This window comes from Ambystoma mexicanum, chromosome 12 (genome assembly GCF_040938575.1).
Source record: "Ambystoma mexicanum isolate Mex_15411 chromosome 12, UKY_AmexF1_1, whole genome shotgun sequence".
NCBI lineage: Eukaryota > Metazoa > Chordata > Amphibia > Caudata > Ambystomatidae > Ambystoma > Ambystoma mexicanum.
The window spans coordinates 447,065,560-447,085,541 of record NC_090936.1 but is presented as its reverse complement, the minus strand read 5'-3'; the positions used below and the strand labels follow the sequence as shown (position 1 = coordinate 447,085,541).

At 46.2% G+C, this 19,982-nt stretch overlaps 1 protein-coding gene across 1 annotated transcript in view; it reads left to right on the top strand.

Annotated features, from left to right (window-relative positions):
* ADA2 (adenosine deaminase 2) overlaps positions 1–19,982 on the top strand; it is a 470,094-nt gene that overhangs the window by 59,592 nt on the left and 390,520 nt on the right. The window lies entirely within an intron of this gene.

Sequence of the window (19,982 nt, the reverse complement as noted above, 5' to 3'; positions counted from 1 at the left end):
AAGGAAATCGTGATTTGCCTGATCTCTCCCCCACAGCCGCCCTTTATCCCTTAGGTTTTCATTAAAGACCCATGTTAATTGACAGTTCACTTTGAGTTTATCCCTCTGTTACAGATTTAACAAATCGTAACATTTCAATAAAGCAGCTTGTTTTTTTTTTTTTATTGGTTTAGCAAATGACGTTGGCTGTCGAGGGGTTTTGATCGTTGGATGGACTACCTGAATCTGCCCAGCGTCATTGCGAAGGCTACACCACATCCCCTTAGTCACCTAGTTGTGAGGTTAATTGTTGCCCCAAATATACATAAGCTTTAAATTCATATTGGCAAGTCTTTCTCCCCTACCCATAGCTCTCCCATTCACCGCAGTCCTCGCTACTGCGAGGCACATCACTGTGCTCGTTCATTATTCAGAGATAAGTGGGTGCCTGCAAAGGCGCAAATCATTTGCCTGGTATCCTAGGGTTAATTTGCTGCAGCGCTCGGTGCGCTTTGAGATTTCCTTCCTTTTCCCTGCTTGCAGACCAGCCCTGTTCCCTCCTCCCTCCCGCCCCCTCCCCTGATTGGCTAATTGCTGCTTTAAACACCCTCCCACGGCAGCTCTCTGCACGTGCAGCCCCTGCGGCTAAGGGCCCCAAGGCAAAGGGTAGCTCCCCCAGACAGGCGGTTCCAGACTGTATGCATGTGTCGGCAGGGGAGGCCAGGGCCAGCCATCAACCATCAAGGTAGGTGGGGAGTAGAGCAATCACTGTACTCTGAAAGCCCTGCCACTCAAATTACCCTCAGACCATAGCACACCAGGCTGTTAATACTAACCAGCTGAACTAGATAGACTTGCGCCACATCTGGAAAGAGTTTTGAAATGAGCATTTATCATAGCTAGATAGCGAGGCCACTAACAATTTCACCCTTCTGCATACACCTCAAACTCTAATCAAACATAACCATACCCCTAAAGCAGCGCAAACGGCACAAACTTCACTACACTGCAACAACAAAACAAATCACACATAGCTTCGCACAACAGAATACGATGGCTACCAACTGAAAAGCACACCTAAGCGCAGCAAACGGTGCTAACCGAACTGAAGCTGCCAACAGCACATCACTGCTCTCTAGCACTTTTCCTGCTCGGTCTCACTAACTCCCCCAGACCCTTTCTTTTTCCGATCCGCCAGAGCGCCAGGGGACCACTCCGGTAGTGATAGTGCGCGGTACAAATGCCCTTTAAATTGATATCCAAATCACTTCATGACAATGCCTCGGGTGGATAGCTCAGGGGCAAAGTGCTCGCCTTGGATGCAAAACGACACGGAGAAACACAGGTTTGTTCCCCAGGTGTGCGATTAGAAACCTCTGGGTATTAAGCGCGTTATAAATAACCTATCATATCATAACTTGCATACCTACACTTTAATGAAGCCAGGAACTTCATCATACTCGGGCAACATCTTGCACATGGACCGCCTGTTTTCCATCTAGCACACACCATGATGAGCCTAGAGAGGTGCCATTAGCTGTCCTTCGGGCCAATTGGTCATGGAAAAGGGAGCAAGAAGACGACAGTTGCTGTACCAGTCTCGTGTAAGGGAAAATGGAGCATTACAGATCAGCCGATATTACAAATGTTGCTCGCTGACGGTACTTGAACCAATGACCTATTCTGTGAGTTGTAGGAGCCACGTTTCGCTATGTGTTGGGGGCAGGCCCTGTGTCATTCTTGGTGGGGGGTGGGAACAGCCTGTTAGTAGCTAACATACGGGGATGCCACAGATGTCGACAAGGAGATTGGGGGGGGCAGTCCCACAGCGCTGCCTTCGCTTCTTTTGGGAGTACCTGGGCTTCACTGCAGTGAGTGCTCAACAAGCAAAAGCTGCAGGAGCAGCACCCCCACACCACCATCTTGTCCTCCTGCACCGCCTGGTATCCACCACAAGTTCAGTGCAGAAGTGGTGATTCCTGTTGTCTGCCCCATTTTTGCTGACCTACTCTTTCTCTGAATGAATTTTTACCAATTTCATTTTCCCTACTTGTTTTGCTGCAAAATGCGGATGGTAAATTGGGGTAAGGTATGTGAATGTGGGGATCTGGTAGTAAATGGGAGGTGCGCTCCCCCTCCAGCATTTTGCAGTAAAGAAAATTAAAAATCGGGTTAAATAAATCGGCGAAACTGTAGGTCAGCAAAATATTTACAGCAATCCTTCATAGATGCATTCCTGTAGCTTAAGCAGTATTGGTTGTCTGAAGAGACATCTGCTGTTCTTGGACCTACAGCCATGGCACGTAGGACAATGCAGAGGGGAGTGTCTTGATATTGGAACGGTTGTGGATAAACCATCCAGGGTGGTTCACCATCCTAAGAAACCTCATCTCAGTTCGTCAAGTAGGAGGGGCTCGTGCCCTGAAGTTGGTTGCCATTCTCAGGCTGGCCAACGCCAACTCAACAGATGCGAGGACACCGCTGGAAAAAAAAATGCCAGACTGGGTCTTATGGTCTTACACTTCCTTTTGCTGGGAGATGCAGGGCACCTTGCGGTGCTTCTGATGCTTAGCAACTGATATTGCACAAATCAATAAGTTGTCGCTTAAGTTCAGAACTGAAGGTATGCCACCTAATGACCCTTGAATTGTGTCCTGAAAAACTTCAGCCATCGAAGTGATCCGAAACTTTGTAATTTGTAGCAAAGGAGGTCCACGTGTGAGAAAAAGGTGATTTACCTCAACCAGGGGGGAAGCGCTGCCAGGTGAGTCATTCATGGCCAACTTTGTGAACATGGTGGCCCCCTGAAGAGCCGCCATGATCAGTGATGGGCGGCAGATGCCTTTCCTACTCCACCGCTTTGTTTGTGGAGGAGCATGTCCATGCTGGTTCTGCCTCATAAGGCTCATTGGATTTCTGTGCTACGAGCATTGGCAAAGCCAACAGTCTTGGCTTTTTCATTAGGTTGAAACGCTTTTATCTGAAGATGTGGTTGAGTGTGTGGGTTTGTGAGATTGCGTCCACAGGCTGGCACATGTTGAAAGTCGCAGCGGAGAAAGCAAACATTGACCAACTCCGCAGGTATCCTGACCATCAGTGGGAAAAGTGAGAAAATGAAGAGGGTAATCGTCATTACTCGGAGTCCAACTACCTCCCTCTTCCTGGCAAAGTAACAAATGAGCGGCATTGTCAGAGGCGTAGCCAAGATTGTCTAACTAGTGGGGCCTGATGCTAATGTAGTTGGGCCCACTGCAGTCCTATTAACATCTGTAAATTTATGGATTTTGGGTGGGCCTCGCCCGCTCAAGCCCTACCCTGTCTACGCCTCTGAGCATAGTCCAGAGGCCTGGATACATGCAATCAGCGCAGGGCTTGCAGATGCCTTTTGATGACCCGGTGGGTGAGAGGTTGATCTGGAGAGACCAGAGGCTTTCTAGTTTTTATTTTAGAGGGAAGTATCTGGACACTAAGCTGTGTCAGTGAAAGGATGCAGACATCCTTCCAGTAAAGGTGACGAGGAAGAGCTGGACTCAGAATAAAGATTACCCCATGTAAACCAGGCATTGATGCAGCCTAGACCATTTTAGCATAACCTGCACAGCACATGGGATCCCTAAATGGGGGCATGCCGGCCTCCTGTGGTGTCAGAAGGTGGGGAGGTGTTGCGCACGCATCTATTTGTGGTATTCTCTTACCCGCTGCAGGGAAAAGACAGGTTATAGCTGGCAGTCTGTGTGAGGGATGGCGCCTTGGGCTAAACTCCGAGCCTAACACACGGTTTGCTTGGGAGAAAAGTTCACCAAGGGAACAGGATTTTCAGCATTGCTGCTTTGTCTACAAAGCAACAGCCTGACTGTAGCATGAGAGCCACTTAAAGGGACAGCGCAGACTAAAGTTATCACTTGTGCGCAAATCCCTTCTGTCTACTCAAAGCACAGCAAGGGATCAGGCGAGGGAGGGGGATATGAAAGCGAAGTGGGAGCAGAGAAGGTGTGAAGTCTGAGGGGAACTCTAGATGAGCCCCATTTTTGCTGGAAGGTAACCTGGGTATTTCAAGACAAAAGTACAAATGACAACATTACACCCAGGTGTCAGTCTTACTGAGATTTTATGAAATGGAGTATTGAAGTACCATCCACATTGTCGGTGTCCATCCTGGCTCATATAAAGAAGCCCCCAGATCATGTTTCACTCCCAGAGCACATCGGAGTACAGCCTAGTCCAAAACAGAGGAAGGCACCCAGAATCAAAGAAAACAAAATGCTCTAAATCATAGATTGGGTCATAAATTATACAAACCAGAGAAGGGAACTCTGGGCTAGGGTTCCTTTTTGGTGGAGACATTCCAGTGGAAAAAGCAACTCTTGTTTTGCCCACTATGTCTGAATTCTTCTGAGTCTAAGCAATGTAAGTGAAGTAGCAGACATTCTAGAAAATGACCATATTATGTCTTGTTGGTTGCTTGACTAGCGCAAGTGCTGATGATGCGGTTTCAAAGCACTGCATGGGAGCAGAAGATTCAACCAGAAACATTAGATGGTCAAAGGGAAATGTGGGGAATAATTAGCCATAATAATCATTACTCCCAATCCTAATCTTCCTCGTCACAGTACTTTTTTGAGACATCAGCCTCCATGACGGAAACCCTTCTCAAAGGCATTTGGAAACCCCACTCCCGCCTTCAGGAGTATAACTACGTACCCATGATGTACCAGTTACATTACCCATGTGCCACATGGACCCATACAGGGTCCCAGAGTGAGAGGTGAGCTTTAAGTACTGTGACGAAGATTAGGACTAGGAGTAATGACAGTTTACTACAAGTATTCTAGCAAATTACCACCACATTCCTCTTCCTCATCCCAGTATTTGCTTGTGAGGTATGTTGGCGTTTTTACAGATGGATAGGATAGGTCTATGAACTTAAAAATACTAACTCTGATAGAATGCTCAACCACCAGTCTATTCACAAATTTAAACCCCACTACTGGCACTCCAGACCCCTGTGCCAAAGGTCATGGAGCGATGATCAGGACTGTTCTGTTTGGTTTACACATGTGTTGGTGTCGGCCCATTTAGCTGCCCTACACATGTCCTTTATTGGGTTGCCCTCCATTTCTGCAGGACGCTGCTATTCCCTTTGTTCTGTCCTGTCACTGCAGGAAGTAGCTCTGCCGTGGCTGTATATGCCACATCCGTGGCCCACTCCACTGGTCTGCTGATAGTCTAACCAGATGCCTTACTGCCAGGATCAGTTCGCCCAAAGTTTGCAGACAGACTGTCGCGTTTCTAAATGGCTGTGTTCAAAGTATGACAATACTGCCCTTTTTACACTGAACATGCTTCCATGCTCGGAGTCTCCAAACAGCATACTGCCTTTTTAAAGGGGATCTTCAGTGCTTCTGGCTTATGACTGTCAAGTTTACAAATTGTTTTCGCATGTCAAAAGCGAGTCACATGGAACTCATCAAATGGTTACATTATAGCATTACATGCTGTACAGTCAATGCAGGTGTACAAATGAACATACTTAACAAGTATTCACCAAGGTAGACTGATGGTAAAGGAGAAAGCCGGAAAGGAGCGAATAAAACATCCATGAGAATCGAGCGCACCGTAAATAACATTGGTAAAATAGTGGACACATTAGCCATGTTTCTAGGAATGACCGTGTATATCTGTAAATGCGTCAGTGTCTCCATACTGCTTATAAATGGCCCTCTTATATGTGGATATGGTTATCAACTCTTCCACCCAGTCTTCAATACAGAAGGAAGCAGCTGACTTCCATGTCCTCGGGATCATTTTGTTTTTAGCAACCATACATGCCTGCAGTAGCCAGAATTTCTTACAAAATGGCACATCCTCCAATGGGGGATACATTTTAGAGAACCAGAATTGATGCATTAATTGTAGTAGTGCAGCTTAAAACCAGGCTCAATCTTTCACAAACCCCTTCCCAGAAGTCTCTTGTTTTTGGGCAAGTCCAAAGTAAATGACTCGGAGCCCCTTGTCTGTCTGCACTTCCAGCATTGATAACTCTCTAGAAGGTCTCTTGAACATACGTTCTGGAGTCCAGTATGTCCTGAAGAGGGTTTAGTCTGAGACGCTCTTAGGCCCCAGGCCATGCTGACCAAACTAACATTATTAGAGCATCTCTGCCAGCAGCCCTGATCAATTCATTCACCCAGCTCATCAGGCCAGCTCAGGGTCATCTATGACTGGCTAACAGAATGCCGTACATTGTGGCGGCTGGATGAAGCGCACGATTGCAAAGCTGAGCGCCATCCATGCTGTACTGTTGATTGCGCTGGATCTGTTTTGGCAGCAATGATTCTCCTCAGTTGCCTTTATTCTGCATAGGTGCAGTCACTAAAGTCAAAATTCTGGCGAAGACGTGCAAAGGGGACCCATTTCCCATCCTCATTCACATCTTGGATATATCTGATTCCTCCCAGGAACCAAGATGGCCAGAAGAGTACTTTCCCTTGGCTGATCAATACCAGATTTAGCCAGATTGATGCATCTTGGAACAAGTGTGGATCACTTCCAATTCGACCTGAAATGCAGCACCAGTTCTCGGGCAGGAAGGCTGTCATTGGGTTCTCAAGTCTAGATGTCTTGTCACTGTCGTCAACAAGGCTTTAGGTGCCAAATGTGACACTATTACACTCCGCCACAATCGCATCCGATAGATCTTGCTCATAACCAACAGTCCGACATAATGTCCAGCAGTAAACACTAGACGGTCGAAGTTCGGCAAATTCATATCACCTTGTTTGAGTGGAAGCTGCATTTTCCATAAAATTAGCCTCCGCGGTTTGCCATCACACAGGAACTTTTGGATAAGTGTCCAGTTATTTGAAAATATTTCTTGCCGTCTTAATGTGGAGCATGGAGAGGGTATTTATTCTTGGTGCCTTATTCATTTTGCCCTACAGCGATAGTTTCAGAAGTCCCCATCTGTCCATGTCTGATTTAAGCTTGGGTATTGAGTCGAAATTCCTCTTTGGCAGTCCCTCTCCACCTTTGAGCCAATCCAGATTCCCAGGCATTTCATTTTCTCTCGACACCACATACATTTTAATTGGCTACATGTGTGCCTCATACAAGAGTTAATGGGTAGAAGCTCGGTTTTCGTCCATTTCACCTTGTAACCAGACACTTCAGAGAAGTGCTGGATATCATCCATTAGATATGAACTGCCAGGGTCATGTAGGACACCAGTAATTCATCTGCATAGGTCCCAAATTTAGCTTGCACCTACACCTTCTCCAGTTGTGTGTATCGTCATCTGACCGCAGAATCGCCGTTAATGGTTCCATTGCTAGAATGAACAGTAGTGGGGAGAGTGGGCATCCTTGCCTAGTCCCCCTGTTAGCCTGAAGGGATCTGAAACCAGGGCATTTGTGAGTACACTGGTATTGGGGTTGGTATATAAGCCTCACCCACTGCCTGACTAAAAGGTAGGGCCACAAAAGAAAGACCTTGGCTGTGAAGCCAGCGGTGCGGGCTGCACTCCTGTATACCACTTGGGTGTGGTTTCATGCAGTGATTAAAGTTTAACGAAAGCTTACTGTAAAAACAAATATGTATTTATTAAATCTTGGTTTGCTTATTATTTTCATAAGCTGTAATTCCTCTGGAGGAATTAGAATTTTGAGGCTGAAATGTCACATTAAGGCCTATGCATTTTGGGTGTAAAACCCTTCTTCAGGGCCTGTGAACATATATATTAGTATCTGCCTTCTGGTTAAATCTCTTAGGTGATTATAACAATGAACAAGCTAACCAGTGCCAAAATTGGAGTATAGAGAAATCGTACATCAAGTCATAGCATAATCATTGTCAGAATGAGAAAAAGCATGATTGAGATTCAAGTTATAATAGTGAGATTCACATACATTACCCATGTTGCGTTAGGAAATGGGTAATTGGTTATGTCATCATCCGAAGTGTCCATTAGTGGAGGATTATAACTTTGTCAAAGATTTCTGAAAAAATAAATAATAAAGGACAAATAAGCATATTACCACAATTGATACTCATTATAAATGTAACTGAGCTTGAAAAAACAGGCCAAGGGACTGACCTGCTATTCTCTTGCGCGAAAATCCATGAAGCAGTATCATGGAGAGAAAGCAATCAAAATGGTGCCTGGTTGTAGATCTGAAACAATAAAACTAAATTATGGTGCTCTAAATGTACGTTTATAAGTATTCTGTGTGACACGGTTCGCATGGTTGCCTGAAATGGAGAAAAGCGTAGGAGCATGAAGTCGCTGTCAGAACTGCCAAGTCGAACGCTGTGATAGCACACGTGTAATATCAGTGAGGCGGGGAAGTCTAAAGGGCGATACCGCCTTCGTACGAGTGTTCTTCTAAAAGGGAAATAGAGCTACATTAGGGTTTAACTCTTGTGTCAGTGGGCGGAAAATATTAAAGTTGCATCACGCTTAGATTACCTGCAAAATGAAATCTCAGTACGCTATGGAAATGTTCGAGTTCCGCGGCTCGCGTCTGAACTCGAGTTGGCTCTGTTTGAAGGTTGCCATGGAGATGTTGATATCAACGTGAGGCAGCGTACGCTGCGTTACGTATGTGTTGAATAAAGCAGACATCTTGGAAAGATGTAATAAACCTGTGTAAATGTAGAACGGTGAAATGTTACGGAATAACGTGCTGGTAATCTCAATATGTAGTGTATTATGTGAATTGTGAATGATAAGAATATAATACGGGAGGCTGATGATAGCGATGAAAGATGGATGGGATAAAAGGTAGGGCCACTCAACCCTATCGTAGGCCTTCTCTGCATCAAGAGACCACCGCAGCAGGACACATCTGTTTACTTCCATTATCAATAGGCTGGAGCATCCACCTCATCTGCCACTGATCTTCCTGACACAAAGCCCACTTGGTTATCATGCACTAGCGATGGCACAACTGGGTCCAATCTCTTGGCCAATATCTTCGCCAAAAGCTCACAATCCATGTTGATCCGATAATCTGTCTGTAGCTCACACATCTCGTCGGATGTCTTTCTTTATCAAAACAGTCACCAAGGCATGTTTCATAGTATCCGGCAATGACCCAGTTTCAAATGAGGTGAATACGTTGGAGCAGCTGGAGGGCGCAATCCAGTAAGATCTGCTAAAAATCAGCTGGTAGTCCATCAGTACCCAGCATTTTGCCTCCTCTGAGCATTGAAACTGCCAGGTGAACATCCTCCATTGTTGTGTCCTCTAAGGGTGTGGCTTGGTCATTTGTCAGGGGAGGAACTTCAACAGTCTGCAAATCAGAATTAAGTGATGGCCAGAATACAATCCTTTCTAGAGTTCTTCATAATACCCTATAAATATTTCATGCATGTTCTTCTGATGTGTCACCAGATTGCCTGATGTATCTCTTATCGCAATACTGCTTCGGTCACTCTGCAAACCTCGGTCTATGTGCAAGTAATCTTACCGCCTTTTCCCAATGTTCTAAATTAATTTTACTCCTGAATAAAGCAGAGTTGATATGGTCAGATATATTTTGTTTAGTTCATATTTCTTTTTCCTGAGTTTAGATCTCCCATCCTGGTTGTGACTCATCGCATATTGTTTCTCCAGCACTTTGGCTTCCCCAGATAGTCTCAAGTCTTTTTCCTTCATTTTCCTGTAATTTCCTGTTTTGGACATAGAAACTCCTCGCATATAGCATTTCATTGCCTCCCAGACAGTTGAATCAGCAATATCATCAGTTCTTTTGATTGCAATAAAGGTCTCATCCTCCCTCAGTCTTATCTGTTCATTCTCCACCTGAAGTATTTACTTAATGTGTATTGCAAGGAAATGCATAATGATACTGGAGCGTGATCAGAAACCCTGATTCATATATTGGAGTCCTAGCAGTTAGGCGTTACGCACCCCGACGTCAGATCAGTATGTGAGTAGACATGACATGCAGAGTGAAAACTCTAATCTAATCTCGTTCAGATGGATGTTCTAGATGCCAGAGATCTATCAAATTTCCAAGAGGCTTCCTACTTTTCTTGGGTATTCTTGAACTGTCCCCATTGGAGCGATCAAGTAGCGGGTCCAAAACTATGTTAAAGTCTCCAGCTAGAATATCGGAATCAACTTTGCAGTTTTGGATAAATTGTGAGTTCATGACAAAAAAGGAATCCTCTGTATTGGGTGCATATATATATTGCATAATATCAGTCTTGTATCTTAACGGTGACAAGCAGAGCTCCCTTATCAGCATTGCTGGACCATTCCTTCACATGTAGATTCTTAATTAGAATAGACATCCCTTTTGTTAGATGTGAATGTTGAAAAGTAAGTCGGACCCACCCAACTCTGCTTAAGTTGAATTGCTTCATCGTCCGTGCGGTGGGTCCCCTGAAGTAATGCAACATCACAGGTCATAGATTTTGAGCAAGACCACCCTTTTGGCTCGCTTCACAGCATCATTCATTCCATGTTTTTAGTGATCCACAGATCTCGAGTTCACATTGGATATCGAGTTTGAATGCGCTATTAACATAAAAGGAATATAATTTATGGCGAAGGAGAAAAGAAATCCAAGCCCAAACAGGGCATGGATAAACAAGAAAACATGTTAGTTACAAAAAGATGAACCACCAGTAGGAAACGGAGCAGTACTGAGCACAATCCTACTAAGGATGGCACTTAAACAAATATACCAAAAGCCCACCCACCCGTTGCGTCATACAGCTGGCATTTAAATCTCATAAAAAGTTGTAATTACTCCCTACACTCAATGTTGGCTACTAGATTATGCTTCGTCTAGTCTTGACTGTCCATGTGACATTCTCTTAAGTGCAGGTGGTTCCTGCCTGCTAATTGGGCACCCATGGCTCGTGGTCTGCAGATGTGAGCCTAAGGAGCGTGTGGGGTGGGCACCCTCACATCCCGATGGTCAGAATAAGGCTGAGGTGTCTGGGCTAAATCCTGGTGGCCATTTTGAAACTGTTTGCGTGGAGACGCTATAAAAGATGCGTGTGTGGGGATATCCTGCTGCACTGCTTTTGGGAAGGCAAGTATGTTGGGGGGGGGGGGGGGAGGGGCTGTAGCGGTGTTCAAATTTCTCTCGTCTTGTCCGGCCCCTCGATGCAGTTTCAAAATAGGCACTAGGACACTTAAAGATTTAGCCGAGCCTCATTCTGACCATTAGGAAAATGAGGGAGCCCACCCTTCACGCTCGCAGCTGCAGACCATTAACCCAGAGGTGTTGCTAGGGGGGGGGCTGAGGGGGCTATAGCCCCTGGTCATTTGGTTGTAGCCCCGGAAAGAATCTGAGGGGCTACAACCAAAAGGCTAGCTAGCCCAGAGTCCCAACAGTTCCAACATTAACATAGCCCAGATCTTATACATACCTAGCAACGCCCCTGCATCAACCCTAGTTACAACCAGGAGTATGGGGCATGTCGTTGTATTAGCCAGGCAGTCAAACCATTGTGGTGGCCAACAGGAGCAGGCAGTTCTTGTTTGGAGAAGGCTGGAGAGGGAATACTGCTGGGGAGAGAGAGGGTGCTGCAGAGATTTTGGGGAACATTGGGGATCCGTGCGCTTTAGAGTGGAGCTGGAGAGGTGGCATGGCAGCAGGAGGGAGATCTCCACAGAAGTCAAGTACATGGTGAGCATTAAAGGAGGGGGGAAAGAGTCTAATCAGGAGTGGAACTGAAGGTGGTAGTAGTTGCCTAGTTATCCAGATGGCCCATTCCAAATTGTAGGGGCTTTATCCACGCCGGTTTTCTTTGTATTCGGACTTTGTCCTCCTTTTTCTATGGAACCCAACTCGGCCTGGCTACCACGATTCTCCTGCTGCGCAATCGCCTGCCAAAATATGAGGGACACAGATTCAGAGAAATATGTTGCTTTTATTGATTTCCTTTCCTCTGCCACGAACGCAGCCAAACCCCATCGCGCATGCATGTGCTCATTTGTCCAGAATCGCGTGACGAACTCTGCCTTAACCGTGTCCTGACAAGACAGACTTGTTTATAAGTTGTACAATGGAAAAAGTGGGACTAAAAGTCCCAGATTGCAGAGGGGGGAAAAAACAGGACTGAATAAGCACCTATGGGAATGGATCATGTTGGCAACTAATGTAGTAACTGTGGAAAGGAAGGAGCAGCAAAACCAGGACTGGAGTGCAAGGCAGTGGATGGAACAGGGAAAAGAGAAAGGAAGCAAGACAAGGTGTGGAATGGAAGTCTGTAGTAGCAACAGGGTGAAGGAGGGAATCCAGTAAACCAGGGATTGGTGTGGCAGGAGGAGACCAAAGTAAGTCTGGAGGGAGGAAATAAGATCTGTAGTGGAAGGTTGCAACAGTAACTGAGTGAAGGTGAGGGACCAAAAAATGCAGTTGAGTTGGACGAGAGGAGAAGGCTGTCAGAATAGAAAGACGGTGGGAACAGGAGGGGGAGGTAGGCGAGTCTGAGGATGAAAGTTCTTCAGACAAGCGGATTGGAGAAGTTTGGTTAGGGGTTGATGCAGAATTAAAGGGAAAAGAAATCGGGACTTTATTAATGTATCTAGTTAGCCATGCAGGAGGTTCCGGGGGGCCAGGTCGGGCCCTACGCAGGTGAAACTGATGGTAGGAGGTTCCAGTGGTGGTCAGGGAGTCTAGTGATAATTTAGAGGGACGGTGGGGAAAACTGCGTCAGGAAAGGCGGCTAGTTGGGATTTCCACCTCTACTGGCTGACCCCAACGCAATCTAAGAGAACCCAGAGGGTCCTGCAAAACGTTAAGGACTGAGTTAGTCTTGAGGTTGGGAAAGATGTCGCAAGACATTTGTGAAAAGCATATTTTATGTATTTTTTTTTTGGTGAAGACCCTGTTTATATTTAAGTTGGCCCACCCGTTTATGCAGTCCCTAATGCCCAATCTGTGACACTTGCCACTTGAATAGCAGATGTTATTGTTATCCACCATTAAAGGCCCCTTTAAGGTTTGAAATTGTGATCAGCAATAACTACCTAGCTCTCTGCAGCAGACGCACAACCTACTGAGGTATATCAAGAGATAAGTGACCTTGTTTGCAGTCATTTGCACTAGAGCAAATAAGAGATGCCTGGGAGTCTCAGATTTACTCTTGCTACCTTACACCTGATTCATAAAGCTTTCAAATTGGAGCAAATATGGAGATGCCTTGGGTATCTTGTAGATGCTCTGGTGAAAATGCGATTGCCAAGTGCATGTTGGAGGCGCCGGTTATCTCCAGGTTTGCTTGGGTTTCAGGCTTTGTGAATCAGATGCAAGGTTTCAGGAGCAGATTGGAAATACTGAGCGTTTCTGAACTGCTCCAGTGCAGATCTTTGGGAATCGGCCCCAAGATGGCTGAAAACTAAAACAGAAGTGTGGAACTATGGGGCCAGGTTCTCAAACTACCGCTAATGGTAATTGCGATGTAGATATGCATTAATTATTTGGTGCGTTTAGAAATGCACACAGCTCCTAATTCTTAAAGGTGACCTGAGCATTTCAGGTTGTATGGACAGCGGCCCAAAATATGTGCTGGGCGGTTGAAAACGCTGCCTTCACACTCAAACCATATGTATGATGGGGCTAGGAATGCCCCTGTCATGCCTTGCGCTTCCACCTGCGCATGTTCCAGACAGGCGTTTTTTTAAAAATTTGGAATGTGCAGCAATGCACACTTATTTGCATGGAGTGGCGGCGAGTGGCAGTCTTGCAGTCTTGGGTGTCAGGGCTGCCATGGTTCCTGAAATCGCTGATACTGCAACTTCGAGGTCTGCTGAAGAGGGTCGCCAGCTTCATAGTGCACATTCCCCTGCTCTCCTGAACAGATCAGTCTGCCGACAGCCCTTGACCCAACGTCGACCAACTCCGGGGCAAAAACGCAGAGACGGTGTGGCTTCAGAAACCTTGAGGAAAGTTACAGCAACTTCATCAGCAGAGACAGAAGACCAAATGGAAGCCGGGTCCCCTACCTTGGAAGTCGCCACAGAGCTATGTGGGGGACGCTCCGGGGAGGACGTGAGGCTTGGCCCAGTTACTCGGGGGCAGAGGATCCGGGAAGGCCCTGGCTATCGTCTGTCCCATGGTTCCTGCCCTCCCAGCCTGGCCGCCGGATTCTTCCGAAGGGAGGGCCGGCCGAGTGGTGCAGGAGGGGAGGGGCCTGTAGGCGAACTAAGCTGGCGAGGAACATTCTGCCAACGCAAGATCCCAGGAGCCAGCAGAACTCTGCAGCAGTGCTGCACCAGATACTCTGGGAGCTGGACAAACAACAAAAAAATCGCTGTGGAGCAGGGGAGCACTGTCCCAGCGCCTCCCCCTATGCAGTACTTGGCGCAGGACCGGCATAACAAAAACAACAAATTAGATGCCGGCTGGAGAAAGGCAAAGACATTATTACCCTTGGAAAAGAACAGAGCCCAGCTGAACCCAGTGGTGAAAAGCCACGAGGATGAAAGCGACCCTAACCCCTGAAATTTCATTGAGGTAAACGCAACAGTCCACGCAGAACAGACAAACAAGGACTTTCTTCCAGGTGATTACCAATCAGCAGACCTCACAGGGACGGACGCACTCGAAGACCACCCTTTTTCCCAAGAGGTCGCAAATCGCCAACAAATTGACTGGGGGAGGGGGGATGGTGGAAAAGCACCAACTACACAAAGTAAGAAGTGACAAAGGAATCAGTTGGGCTCTTCGATACAGGGGAGGAAGCGACCACCTAAAGCAAAAGCTCAAAGCAAAACCAACAGACAGAAAAATGGGTGAAATACACAAACATGCCCCACTTAAAAGCAGTCGGAGCCCCGGCAAATAGATCTGGAAGACTGACTCAGGTAAAGCTTCATCCCTGAGTTTGAGACTTTTCTAATTCATGCTCACACTTTTCCACAGGAAGTCAAGGACCTCACAGATGCAGAGAATTTAGAAGTAGCAAAGGTCTATCAACCATTACACAAGCATAGAAGCACGGATCGAACCTCGGGGACTCTACCTAAAACCACGCCACCTCCCAGCATCGATCTAGAGGTAGAATAGCCATCACAGAAAATGGGTGAGAGGAGGAACCGCTTATTCTCCCCTACTAACTTGTGAGCTCTCTGGGCATACACCGCCCTCTTGCTCCCTCTCTAAAATTGCTGAGTCAATCCGCAACAGATCCATGGGAGGTCTCTGCACCCATGATACCAGCATTGCAGCCCAAATCACAAAGTAGGGGGAAGCCAGTTTCACCCACCCGCCCAGAGTGCTTGCACCAGAGTCCCAGTCTGAATCAAAACTCTCCCCAAAGGAGGCACGAGCCCTGGAGAAAGACTCAGATGACGGAACTAAGACCTTGCATACCCCGCCTATAGTAGTCCTGATGGTCCCATCAGGGACTTTAATGATTGGCCCCCCAGAGGTAAACGGGCCGGAGAGCCTCGAGGAAAAACTAAACAGAAAATTAAGCCTGGACCATGATTGCAGAAGTTTGTTGGACTCTTTTCATGGCCTCTCAGCCCAAAACCAGCTGATTCAAGAAACTCAGCACCTCACTTCACCTACCAGAAATCAAACTCGACTCTCTCAAACACCAAAAGCGACGCCTGCAAAAACGACATTCTATCCATTATGTCGGCAGTCACCATCGCCTTGGTACCGTTTAGCAAGCAGTTTGAGTCAATAAATGACACCTTGAAGGACCATACAACCATAGAGGCACTGATGCAATTAATCTACTTGGAGGGATTTATCACAGCACTAGAATGCTCAAAGATGCCTAATACAAATTCAAACCACTTGTCTGGACACTTGCCATCCTGGAAAGAAGACCCAACACCATCAACTAAGGTCCAAATCAATTCAAATACTTCTCCTACCTCGAACAAATTCTCACCTGTTACACCACTGGAAACGTCGGTGCGGGTCCCAAGGACCAAAGGTCCAAAAAATACCAACACCCTGAGATAAGCGATGTAATTCTCATTGACTATCGGTCTCAAAAAGGGTCTCCTAAATCCCCAAGGAGAGACGGCCAAGATCGGGCTTACTTTATATTTTCAACATCAAAAGTTAGCCAGGAGGAACAATCCAATTCATCAAACAAGGCTGCAAACGTCACTGGGACAGACAAGGCCTTCAAGTTCTCGGCGCCCATCGGACTGAGAAACAACGGAATCCACAATGCACATTGCAAAGCTGAAACATATCCCTGAATCACCTAAAACTGCCCACCTGATTGAATATAAGCCAAAACCTTAAATGACACCGCCTTGTCTTGGAGTCAAGATTACGAGGAAACGGAAGACCTCAACACGAGCACGGGCCAGGTGGCACCCGCTCCAAGCTTGAGTGCAGAAGAAAAAGAGGACTCTGCTTCTCCCTTCCTCACGTTGGAAAAAATAGTTGCTGACCAACAAAGGGAAGTCGACCAAACACCTGTCAGACAAGTCTCCTACAAACCCAGAAAAGACAAGTTGCCATTGCCACATGACACCACAACAACGAAAAAGCTCTGACCACAGTGGGAAGGACAGGAACTGCCAAGGTGCACAATCTTGAAGAACCAGAAAGCCCATGAGAGCGGACGAAAAAAAAATAATTTACACGAATCAAAACACCAAACCTTCCATTACAAGTCAAACTGAAGCCTATCCTAAAACGCTAGCAAGACTAGAGAAAATGACATGGGCACTAAAACTAGAACAGATCCCTGAAAACCACGATGAAATAATTCAAAACAGAAGAGGGGTCCTAGCACTGTTCAACCTTATTCCAGCTCTTTGGCGGATCAAATCCGGATTTGAAGATCGTGGACCCAAGTAATAGACACCATACAGAAAAGACCTACCTTCATATTCCCTCAACGAGGGTGAAAACCCTAATAAGACAAGTCTCACAAGCTCCTAAAGCTGGGTTACGCACTTATGGAACCGTTACTTAGAAATCAGGCTTCCCGATCGCCGGAAGTTCGAAGCATACGAAACAGACTAGCATCCACAAATACCCTCCCGAACAACTCACTGAAGCATAGGCACAAGGAGGAAGAAGCCCCCTCTTAAGAGAATCGGAGACAAAGTGCGAATGAAGTAGAGAAAGGATTGCAAAAATTGCTCACCAGCTAGGACAAATGATGATCAGACTACATCCTACAGACCCCCGAGAGAGAAATGGCACTCGGTCTAATCACCCCGAACCAGAGGACAAGAAAAACCCCAAGCTGCTCCAGTCAAGAAGGGGCTGACCGAACCACAGAAATGAAAAGATACTGCACACGAAAAATTGAACCTGGAAGGGACACCCAAAAATCGGGGGACAAAGGACCAATCCAGCAAGGTCTATGGTCTTGGCTGCTGAAGGCCTTGACACTATAGCGTAAAATAGCAACTCGCCTGTTGGACCCGTCAGCTGATTATATACCAACGACCTAAAATTATGTTCTTGGAACACAAGAGGACATCACCACCTTACGAGGAAACGGAAGACCTCAACACGAGCACGGGCCAGGTGACACCTGCTCCAAGCTTGAGTGCAGAAGAAAGTAGGCGAACTAAGCTGGCGAGGAACATTCTGTCGTTCCAGGTAGAGCCGAACCATCCAGGAAACCGTCTAAAACTCACTGCAAATTCAAAGAACTGACCGAGATACACCAGTACTGGAAGTCCAGACTGCAAAAGTAAACTAGACTACACCCCTTTACTTCTATCTTATGCCACACATGGCTCAAAGAAACAGAAAACCTCTGCACTGAACCTCCACACGTATAATGTCCAACCAGTAGCCAAAAGACGAGACTTATGACAAACAAAGAGGAACGCCAAGAACTTGGACCCTGAACAGGCTGAAGGAATAATAATGGTGGCTACAAAAACCCCTGAACAGGCTGAAGGAATAATAATGGTGGCTACAAAAACCTATCGAAACTGGGTGAAAAACATATTTCTTTCAATTGTACCAGAACGACTCAAACCATCTTAAAAGCAATCTCTGGCAGGAATGCCAGAGAATTATGGTCGCTCTTAAGATCCACAACGCCTATGAGGAAAAACATGATCTCAAATAGCATTGGTGACCCTGCATGGATCAAACATTTCACGGTGTTCTTTAAACCACCTCAGTACCAGACCACACCAACCTGGGAAAATGACACCTCAGCATGGATTACATTCAATGATCGTGAAGGGATCTCTGACCAAATTAAAAAACAAACTCCTGGGCTGCAGGACCAGACGGTATCATCAACTTTGATCTTAAACTTCATCCAGTTGAATGGGCTACCCTTCTAAGAAAAATGTTCACAAGATGTGCCGAACACACATCCGTCCCTCCATCTTGGACTTCGGCAACAATCGTGCCAATTTATATGAAGGGCAACAGTGACCCAGCAAACTACTGCCCTATTGCGCTCTTGGACTGCCTTGGGAAAGTCTTCGGAGCACAACTACTGAAAAGATTCCAGACATGGGCACAATGTGCCCCATGTGACATCTTCCCGTCAGGATAAAAAAAATGCAGGCACAACAGCAAACCTCATCAATAAGCATCCTGAAAACCAAGATTTTGGAGGGAGGCCGAAGGCTATTTGTTGGCTTTATAGTCTTAACACAAGCTATTGATTTGGTCGACAGAACCCGCCTATGGTCGAAATTAGTAGAGTGGAATTGCTCGAATGAGATACTTTTGCCTATAAAGGCCCTACACACTGGTACGACACTCGGAGTGCGCTTAACTCAGCAAGGGAGAATCTCTGCTGAAATTCCCACCGCACAAGGGGTAAAACAAGGATGCACCCTGGCCCCGGCCTTTTTCTTAGCCTACATGGGCGGCTATGTGCAAATGGAAGACTCCATCAGATCATTTCCACCAAAACTGGCCCATACAAAAAATCAGCTGACTGCTGTATGCGGACGACCTTATTCTTTTTGACCGGACACCAATAGGTCTCCAGAGACAGCTCAGCAGTCTACTGCGCTACACTACAGAGAACAACCTTGTGATTAATAAAGAAAAAACAAAAGTAATGATCTTTGAAAAGACGCCGAAGAAAACAGACTGCTGTGGTACCTTGAAGAGAGTGAGATAGACAAAGCCAGAGTTCAAATACCTCGGCGTAAACCTTGACGGCTCCCAAAAAAACACGCTCGATGCAAGAGGGTCTAGAAGGAAAAATCAAGAAACTGGCCGCCCAGGGCAAGGCGATTGACCTAACGTTTGGCAGATTTTCCCCTATTCCAGTGATTAACTTCTACAAAGTGAAAGTGAAAGTTGTGCCAACTATCACCTATGGCGCCGAGGCGGTGACACTAATACCCAAAAAAAATCTGACCAAGGTTGGAAGCACACTTTTGGAGGACAGTCTCGTCTCTCCCCAAATCTACGTTTGTCTCCAATACGACGAGGACTAAGCCTGCTCTCTATTAGGAACAATCCACTCCAACTCCTTGCTGCTCTACAGAAAATGTCTACTCAAATTCCCCATCAATCTACAATCTGATAGGAAGAGGAATCATACAAACTGTTAACAGCCTGGAAGAACGATAACACCTTATTGCATTCTATCGCCTGCAACGAAGACGACCTGATCACAAACCCAGTCAGAGTAACTCAAAATCCTGGACTGGTGCACGACTCTAAATGAAGCTGCAGAAAACAAACTAACGGCACATCTCCTGCAAAGTACAAAAAAAGTAAACCAACTACAAGGCTACATAGCAACATTTCCGAGCAGGCCAGTACGAAATTACTTTTAAGGGCCAGACTGAACCTACTGGAAACTAAACAAATCTTGGCAATACGAGGCCTTTCCACGAACAGCGACTGTCGGTTTTGCGAAGAGACAATTCGACATTTCCTTGTCCTGCCCAAAAAATCAGATCTGCCTACTTAAAACCATTCCATATAAACAATCAAGGGATGGAAGGTCAGTGGTGGAATAGAATGATTGGCGTGACAGAACTTCCTGGCAAATAACTTTAGTAAAAATTCTTCAGTTTGCCCTTGCAGCCACGCCCTGAACACCTAAAAATCAAAGAA